An 8,748-nucleotide genomic window follows, 5' to 3' on the forward strand; every position below is an offset into this window, starting at 1 on the left:
AAAGCTCCCTCCTTCTAAGCAACTCTGCTCTGAGTACCGTGGGAAATCTTGTTTGGCTGGTGTCCTGCTTCCCTTTGCTGGTATTGCTGTTTCCAGGGGAAATATTCACTTCAGATTTGGGGAGTGACTCGTCCCAGGGTTTAGGATGGCTGTCTCCCAAAATGTTTCTCCTTGTGCCTCCTAGATTACTCTCTCTTCCTGCTACTCTGGTCCTTTCCTCTCTCCCCGTCCCCTGGAGCCCCGGGTGAGTGGTTGTGAGAGAGATGTTCTGTGCAGTCCCTTTAAGAAAAATCCTGGGTCTGAGAAATCAGTCTCTTTCTCACAAACAGTATCCTGACTTGTTTCCAGCTAAATACTGTCCATATGCCTCTTCTAGGCTCTAGGGCTGCAGGCTGGGGCTTTGTTCCTGGGATTCAGGACCCTCCCCCTCTGCTAAACTCACTTCCCACCACACGAGTCTCTCCCAGCTGCCGTTTGCTCCGGGGAGCTGGGCAGCCCTCTCCGCATTTCCACTTTTCCTACCAGTCTCGGTGTGGCTTCTTCAGTGTTCCTTGGTTGAAGAGTCCTCTTAGTTTAGTCCAAAGTTGGTTTTTCCAGATGATGGTTCTTAATATTAGTTTGTAATCCACTTTGGTTCTGGGAGGTGGATGTTGGTACATCTTGTCTTCCTCCAACAACTAGAGTTCTGAAAATAGTTAATAGGGAAGTGGTTTCCGGAGGATGAGGGCAGGTGGAATTTAAATAAGATGCATATGAGACAGGCCATAGAAAGTATGCCAAGTTAAATTCAGTACATAATTTTTTATGTGTATTCACTTGATATCCAGACAAAGCGTGTGCTGTTAGTAGTCATTGTGATGATCACCATGTTGCTGGCTTTTCCCATTAATTCATACCATCCTGACTACAATCCTAGTAGGGCCAAAGCCATACAACCACAGGGTAAGTGGGAGTAGCTGCCATGGGCCTGCTGGGCAGCCATAACCCTGTTTCCAACCCTGACTCTGACCTCCTCCCCTTCTTCCTCCAGCCCCACTCCTGTGGTTCTATCCATTGCAGTCCCCACAGCCCCTAGAGCCACACTGCTACTGTTGATAAACCTCTTTGGGTGGGGGCACCTTGATTTCACACTCATCTCCACTGATGGTGTAGAACTTTTTCTCTAGAACCTTCTTCACAGGTTCCTCTTCTTTAAAGGTCATGAAAACAAAACCTTGTCTTTTGTTTGACTTTACATCCATTGAAAGCTCAATGGCTTTGATCTCCTTAAACTCACCACAGCACTGTGATGTCCTCTGTGGCTTTGGGAATCAGACCCCCCACACACACACACACATGTTCTTTATTGGGTCCTTCTTCATGGCTATGGTCTTTGTGTGGTCAGTGGCACTCCATTCCTGCCTGTGCTACTGATCTAGGACCTTCTCCACACTGGCTGCATCTTTGAAGTCAGTAAACCCAAACCCTCTTGACCAGCCAGCGTTGCGATCCATTTTTTTAAAAAGATTTTATTTATTTATTTATTTATTTATTTATTTATTACAGAGTCAGAGAGAGGGATAGATAGGGACAGACAGGAACAGAGAGAGATGAGAAGCATCAATCATCAGTTTTTGTTGTGACACCTTAGTTGTTCATTGATTGTTCTCCCATATGTGCCTTGACTGTGGGCCTTCAGCAGACCGAGCAACCCCTTGCTCAATCTAGCAACCTTGGGTCCAAGCTGGTGAGCTTTTGCTCAAACGAGATGAGCCTGTGCTCAAACTGGCAACCTCAGGGTCTCGAACCTGGGTCCTTCCGCATCCCAGTCCGACGCTCTATCCACTGCGCCACCGCCTGGTCAGGCGCGATCCATTTTTTTAAAATTTTTTTATTGATTTTATTTTTTTTGTTTATTCATTTTTATTAGAGAGAGAGAGGGGGGGGAAGAGATAGAACAGAGGGAAGAGCAGGAAGCATCAACTCCCATATGTGCCTTGACCAGGCAAACCCAGGGTTTTGAACCAGCAACCTCAGCATTCCAGGTCAATGCTTTACCCAGTGCGCCACCACAGGTCAGGCCGACCATTTTTATTGTACAGTCACCGACCTCTCCAAATTTGGTAAAATAATCCTTTACGTCCTTTTTGCTGGCAAGCCAGCTCAAGCCAAAAATGAACCTTTTCCTGATTCCTCCACATTCTTCCTGGCCTCGACCTGGACGCTGCGCCCTTCCGGTTGCTGGCAGGGGGAGTCTCTTGTCCACCTTCCTCTAGCGCCCATGCACCTGCGGCAGCCAGCGACTAATGTGCGGGGGCAGCCTCCTGTAGGATGGATGCACCTCATTCTTTTCCACCTGTTAGGCCGGGATGTGGCGGCTCCTCACCAGGAGACCTGCTTGTCTCCACCCGCTGGGAAAGATGTCAGGCTCCACCACGCCCAGCACACCAGTGGGAGAAGGCGCGCTCTGCTGACCGGCAGCCATGGGTCCACAACCAAGCCTGGGGACCAGCCGGCTCGCTGGGACCCACAGTCGACCGTTGCCTCTCTTTCGCGGATTTAACTGAGTTTGTTTTTTGTTTGTTTTGGGTTTTTTTGTTTCTTTTTTTTACAGAGACAGAGAGAAAGTCAGAGAGATGGATAGATAGGGACAGACAGACAGGAATGGAGAGATGAGAAGCATCAATCATTAGTTTTTCGTTGCATATTGCGACACCTTAGTTGTTCATTGATTTCTTTCTCATATGTGCCTTGACTGTGGGCCTTCAGCAGACCAAGTAACCCCTTGCTTGAGCCAGCGACCTTGGGTCCGAGCTGGTGAGCTTTTGCTCAAACCAGATGAGCCCGCGCTCAAGCTGTCGACCTCGGGGTCTCGAACCTGGGACCTCGGCATCCCAGTCTGACACTCTATCCACTGTGCCACCGCCTGGTCAGGCTTAACTGAGTTTTTATGGGATTTCATTTTGTCTCTTTCTTAGCATATCGATTATAGTTATTTTTAGGTTTTTTTTTTTTTTTTTTTTTTTTTTTTTTTAGTGGTTTTCAATATATATTTACAGCTGATGCAAGTCCACTTTCCAAGTAAAACTATACAGCTTAACAGGTAGTGTGAGTGCCTTATAATAACAAAATAGTCCTAATTCCTTTCTTCTGTCATTAATTTCACATACATATGTACATACACAGAAGCATATAATTGAATACATTGTTGCTATTATTATCTTGAGCAAACTTATCTGTTAACAATTAAAAATAAAAATTTCTTCTGTTCCTTTTTCTGATTTTCCTACTATGTATATATTACATTTGTTGTTGTTGTTGACCACAGTTCTTACATATTCTGTTCTGGTTTGTTTTTTTAATCTTTTCTACTTTGCTTTTCATTTTTTAAGGTATCTATTGATATGTCCTAAAGCCTTGAGATTTTTTTCCTCAGCTATGTTCAGTCTACTAATGAGCCTGTCAAAGACATTCTTCATCTGTTATGTTTTTGGTCTCTAGCAATTCTTTTTTTTTTATTCCTTAGAATCCCCATCTCTCTGCTTAAATGGGCCTGACCTGTGGTGGCGCAGTGGATAAAGCGTCGACCTGGAAATGCTGAGGTCGCTGGTTCGAAACCCTGGGCTTGCCTGGTCAAGGCACATATGGGAGTTGATGCTTCCAGCTCCTCCCCCTTCTCTCTCTCTGTCTCTTTCTCCTCTCTCTCCCCCTCTCTCTCTCCTCCTTAAAAATGAATAATGAAAAAAAAAAGAGTGCTTCTCTGCTTAAATGACTCATGTGTTCTTACATGTTATTTACTTTTTCCATTAGAGCCCCTAGCATACTAATCATAGTTGTTTCCAATTCATGGTCTGATAATTCCAACACCTGGCATATCTGGGTCTGGTTCTGATGTTTGTTTTATCACTTCAAACTGTATTGTTTGCCTTGTAGGTTTTTTTGGAAAACAGATATGATGTACTAAAATAAAAGAACCTTTTATAAATTGGCCTACACTAATGTACTGCTAAGGTGTGGCAGGAGGGGAACCCTTCTATTGTCCTATGACTAGGGTTCAGTTCAGTGAGCCTGTGACCCTCCACTATGAACTTCATCAGTGTCTCTCAGTTTTTTCCTCCCCCCTTAGCTGGTTCAGGTGGCTAGAAGGGAAGGAGTTGGGTGTTTTCCTTGTCCCAGGTTGGTTAGGCTCTGGTAAAATAGTTTCTCTTGGTGGCAGGCAGATCTTGTTAGGTAGAACAGAATGGTCTGACATATTTCAAAATGATTACTTTCCCCTCTTCCTACTGGAATCCTGAGGAGGTTTTTCATCAGTCTTCCCTGTGAGAACCTGGAAGCAAAACTCACAGAAGTGTGGGAGTCCCCCATGACTGGGTCTCCCTGGCTTTTTAGTCACTCAGACTTGTCCGCTCTGAGCCTCTAGCATTCTGTCAGTTACAGGTCAGGATTTCCTACCCGGTGCTGATTCTGTGGAGTAGTCTGTTTGTGGTTTTCTGCTCCAATAAATTGTGATTATCTGTACCTGCCTGGCTGTCTTTCTAATTTTGGGGACAGTGGTTTGCATTGTTACTTCACCTCTGACAAATCTAGGAAGAGTTACTGACTTTTCAGTTTGTTCAGCTTTTTACTTGTTAGCATGGATTGGCAACTTCTTTTTTTTTTTTTAAAGATTTTATTTATTTTAGGGGAGGGGTGAGAGAGAGAGAGAGAGAGAGAGAAAGAGAGAGAGTGAGAGAAGGGGCGAGGAGCAGGGCGCATCAACTCCCATATGTGCCTTGACAAGGCAAGCCAGGGGTTTCAAACTGGCGACCTCAGCATTCTAGAACTATGCTTTATTCACTGCGCCACCACAGGTCAGGTGGATTGGCAACTTCTAAGTTCCTTATATGCCAGACTAGAAACTAGAAGTCTCCTTTGTCAGTTTTTAAATTATATTATTTGTTATTAATTTGTAAGAATTTATATATTTTAGATACAAGTCTCTTAACATATATTTCAGTATTTTCTCCAGTTCTGTGAGTTGTCTTTTCACTTCTTTTCTCACTCTGTTGAAGTCTAATACATTCTTGTCTCATTGCCCTGATGAAGCTGAACCATCTCCTCCAAATTTGAGTAACTTAGTACCCTCATGTCTGTGAACTTTCTGTACCGACACCTTCTGAGACGTGACGGCAGGAACTGGGGAATTTTTGTCATCCATGTGTTTGTTAACCTTTTTATTTAGGTTCTGTCACCTAAGAGTCATTAAGGTCCCTGGGTTAAGGAGTCTAGATTTTGGACACATGGTGTGGCCACTGTTTTAGAATATGGAGTTGACTCTATACAGGTGAGAAAATAAAACACAAATTATTGTGTAAATAAATTATCTCCCCAAGTACATTTTTTTTTTTTTTTGCTTTAAAAATAGTTCCCCCACTGAATTGTTTTTTTATAAGTGTGGCTCAGGTCTTCATAAACAACAAATTTGAAGAAATGTTTAAAGATCTGAAATTTTTTTAAAAATGTGGCTCTGGTAACTTTGCACCATAAGCAGTTATTCTTGTAAGTAGTGTCTCAGATATATTTTATATTATTTCTAAGCATTCTCTTTTTTTAAGATTTTATTTATTGATTTTAGAGAGAGGAGATGGAGAGAGAGAAAGGGGGAGGGGAGGAGCAGGAAGCATCAGTTCGTAGTAGCTGCTTCTCATATGTGCTTTGACTGGGCAAACCCAGGGTTTTGAACCAGCAAACTCAGCGTTTCAGGTCAATGCTTTATCCACTGTGCCACCACAGGTCAGGCTTATTTCTAAGCATTCTAAAATTTGGATATGTAAATAAAGAATAAAATTAAAGAAGCTGATTGCATTTGGAGAGATATCCTTCATAATCCTGGCTGTCTTGGACTTCAAAACTGAAAGAAAATTAAGGGGGAGGTGTTTTTACCTAAGTTTAAATGCTTTTGAAGTTTCATAATAAAATGATAGGTTTTCCTGAAAAAAAAAACTGTAAGAAAATTAATTTAGATTCACTTTACAACTATGACCTCTTTATTCTCTTTGTCCAAGCTCTCCAGCCTCGGCTTATACTTGGGGAACCTTATTTCTTATTTCCCAGGATCTAACATGCACTGTCCTCCATGGATCCTTTAATGATGGGGGGAGGGCTTCACACTTTCTTGATATGTCCTTTGAAGCATCCAAGTTTGAAATTTTGGTTAAATCCAATATATCTATTTTTTATTTGGTTGTTTGTGTTTTAGTGTCATACCTAAGAACCAATTGCCCAGTCCAAGGCAATGAAGACTTACACTTATGTTACAATTAGGTCTTTGATATATCCTGAGCTAATTTTATATATAATGCGAGGTAAGGGTCTAACTTTATCTTCTGTGTGTGGCTGGCCATATAGTGTTCCCAGTGCCATTTGTTGATAGGACAAATTTTCCCTATTGAATATATTTGGCACCCTTTTCAAAAATCAATTGACCACAGATGCATGGGTTTATTTCTGGACTCCTAATTTTATTCCGTTGATCTTTATCTGTCTCCTTATTCCAGAATAACACTGTCCTTTTTTTTCCAAGAGGATATTAAATCATTTATTGATTACACAGGATAATGGATGATACACAAGTTTCATTCCCATCTATAATTTTATCTGCTACCATAATGCAATTTATATCTATTGCATAGGATATGCCAGCAATCAATAACCAAATAAACCCCATGACTCTACTTCGATGACCCTTTTAACAGTGAACTCCAGGTCACAACACAGTAACTGTCAATTAAGCTACACCAGATTTCTAATGACAATGACTTCTGTACTCAAGCAGGTTGTAAATTAATTTCAAATGGAACCTGGCATCACTCTGAAGAAATTCTAACTTCACACTGTTGGAGTAATTTATCAAGATGGCTTTGGAGTAGACTAATTTACATAGCATATTTTTAAGAAGCCACACTTATCTATATAATTTTATTAACCAACATCACCCCAATAAATTCAGTTAAGAATTTTTTAAAAATATTTTATTTATTGATTTTTTAGAGAGAGAGGAGTGAGAGAGAGAGAGAGACAGATAGAGAGAGAAGGGGGAGGAGCAGGAAGCTTCGACTCCCATATGTGCCTTGACCGGGCAAGCCCAAGGTTTCGAACTGGCGACCTCAGTGTTCCAGGTCGATGCTTTATCCACTGTGCCACCACAGGTCAGGCCAAGAATTTTTTTAAACTATGAAAAATGTGGCAGTATAGAAATGTTAAATCCAATTATTTGATTAAATATTAAACCAAATATTTGATTAATTTAAATGTAGTTTGCTTGCCAGCAGCACTATTTTATTTGTAGAAGGATGCTAATAAATAAATCATCGTGTGACAAGCCTTTAAACATAAATCAATAAGTAAAGTTCTGTATTAAACCCCTTTGAAAAAAGACACACTTAGCCTGACCAGGCGGTGGCGCAGTGAATAGAACGTTGGACTGGGATGCGGAAGACCCAGGTTTGAGACCCCAAGCTCGCCAGCTTGAGCGCAGGCTCATGTGGTTTGAGCAAGGCTCACCAGCTTGGACCCAAGGTCGCTGGCTCAAGCAAGGGGTTACTTGTTCTGCTGAAGACCCACTGTCAAGGGACATATGAGAAAACAACCAATGAACAACTAAAGTGCTACAGTGAAGAATTGATGCTTCTCATCTCTCTCTCTTCCTATCTGTCTGTCCCTATCTGTCCCTCTCTCTGACTCTCTCTCTGTCCTCTGTAAAAAAATAAAAAAGAAAGAAAAGAAAAAAGACATACTTATTCAATGTTATCAGACTATTCCATTTAGCAAGCAATAGCATAAGTGCCAAAATATCTATATTAAAACCTATGTTGGAATGCTTTCTACTTTCCACAGAACAGAAACTGAAATAACCTGTTATGCAATTAGTCACAAATACTGTCCTTGAGTTTTTTGCCTATGCACATAAGTATTGCCTAAAACATGTCTTCTTTGTAGCAGCTGGGCCCTGCTACCGCTGTGCTTGGCTGAATCACAAATCTGTGGTTCTTCCCTGTCACTCCTCTAGTTCTCCTCTTATGCTAAGCTTTGTGTCCTGGCCATAATAAAAACCTCTGCCACCATCATAGTTGCTCCTGCCGCTGCTGGAACCGCCACAGCAACCTTGGTTTCATGGTTTGCAAAGTATTAGCCCCCACCACCTTAGGGGCCGGATCTTCTACCTCCAAAGTTACCTCCTTTCATGGGCCCAAAATTTGAAGACTGTTGTAATTGTAAAATTTGTAGCTTCTTCTACCTCCAAAATTGCTTCCACTAATAGTGCCAAAGGTGTTATAGCGGTCATAGCTGCCACTCCTGCCAAAGCCACTGCCCTGGTTTCTATAACTCTGTCCACCACATAGTGTTTGTCCTTTGCTGACTAACTTATTTTACTGAGCATAATACCCGCTAAGTCCATCCATGCTGTCACAAATGGTAAGATTTCCTTCCTTTTTTTTTGGCGTGTGTGTGTGTGTGTGTGTGTGTGTGTGTGTGTGTGTGTGCGTGTGTGTGTGAGACAGAGACAGAGAGAGAGACAGAGAGAGAGACAGATAGGGGGACAGATAGAGAGAGACAGACAGGAAGGGAGAGAGATGAGAAGCATCAAGTCTTCATTGCGGCTCCTTAGTTGTTCATTGACTGTTTTCTCATATGTGCCTTGACTGGGGGGCTACAGCAGACCAAGTGACCCCTTGCTCAAGCCAGTGACCTTGGGCTTTAAGCCAGTGACCTTTGGGTTCAAGCCAGCAA

General features: G+C 42.2%; 1 pseudogene; it reads right to left on the reverse strand.

The window, feature by feature from the left end:
* Positions 1 to 890: 890 nt before the first annotated feature.
* LOC136386361 (heterogeneous nuclear ribonucleoprotein A/B pseudogene) lies at positions 891 to 5,176 on the reverse strand (annotated as a pseudogene).
* Positions 5,177 to 8,748: the final 3,572 nt, after the last annotated feature.

This window comes from Saccopteryx leptura, chromosome X (assembly GCF_036850995.1).
Source record: "Saccopteryx leptura isolate mSacLep1 chromosome X, mSacLep1_pri_phased_curated, whole genome shotgun sequence".
Taxonomy (NCBI): Eukaryota; Metazoa; Chordata; class Mammalia; order Chiroptera; family Emballonuridae; genus Saccopteryx; species Saccopteryx leptura.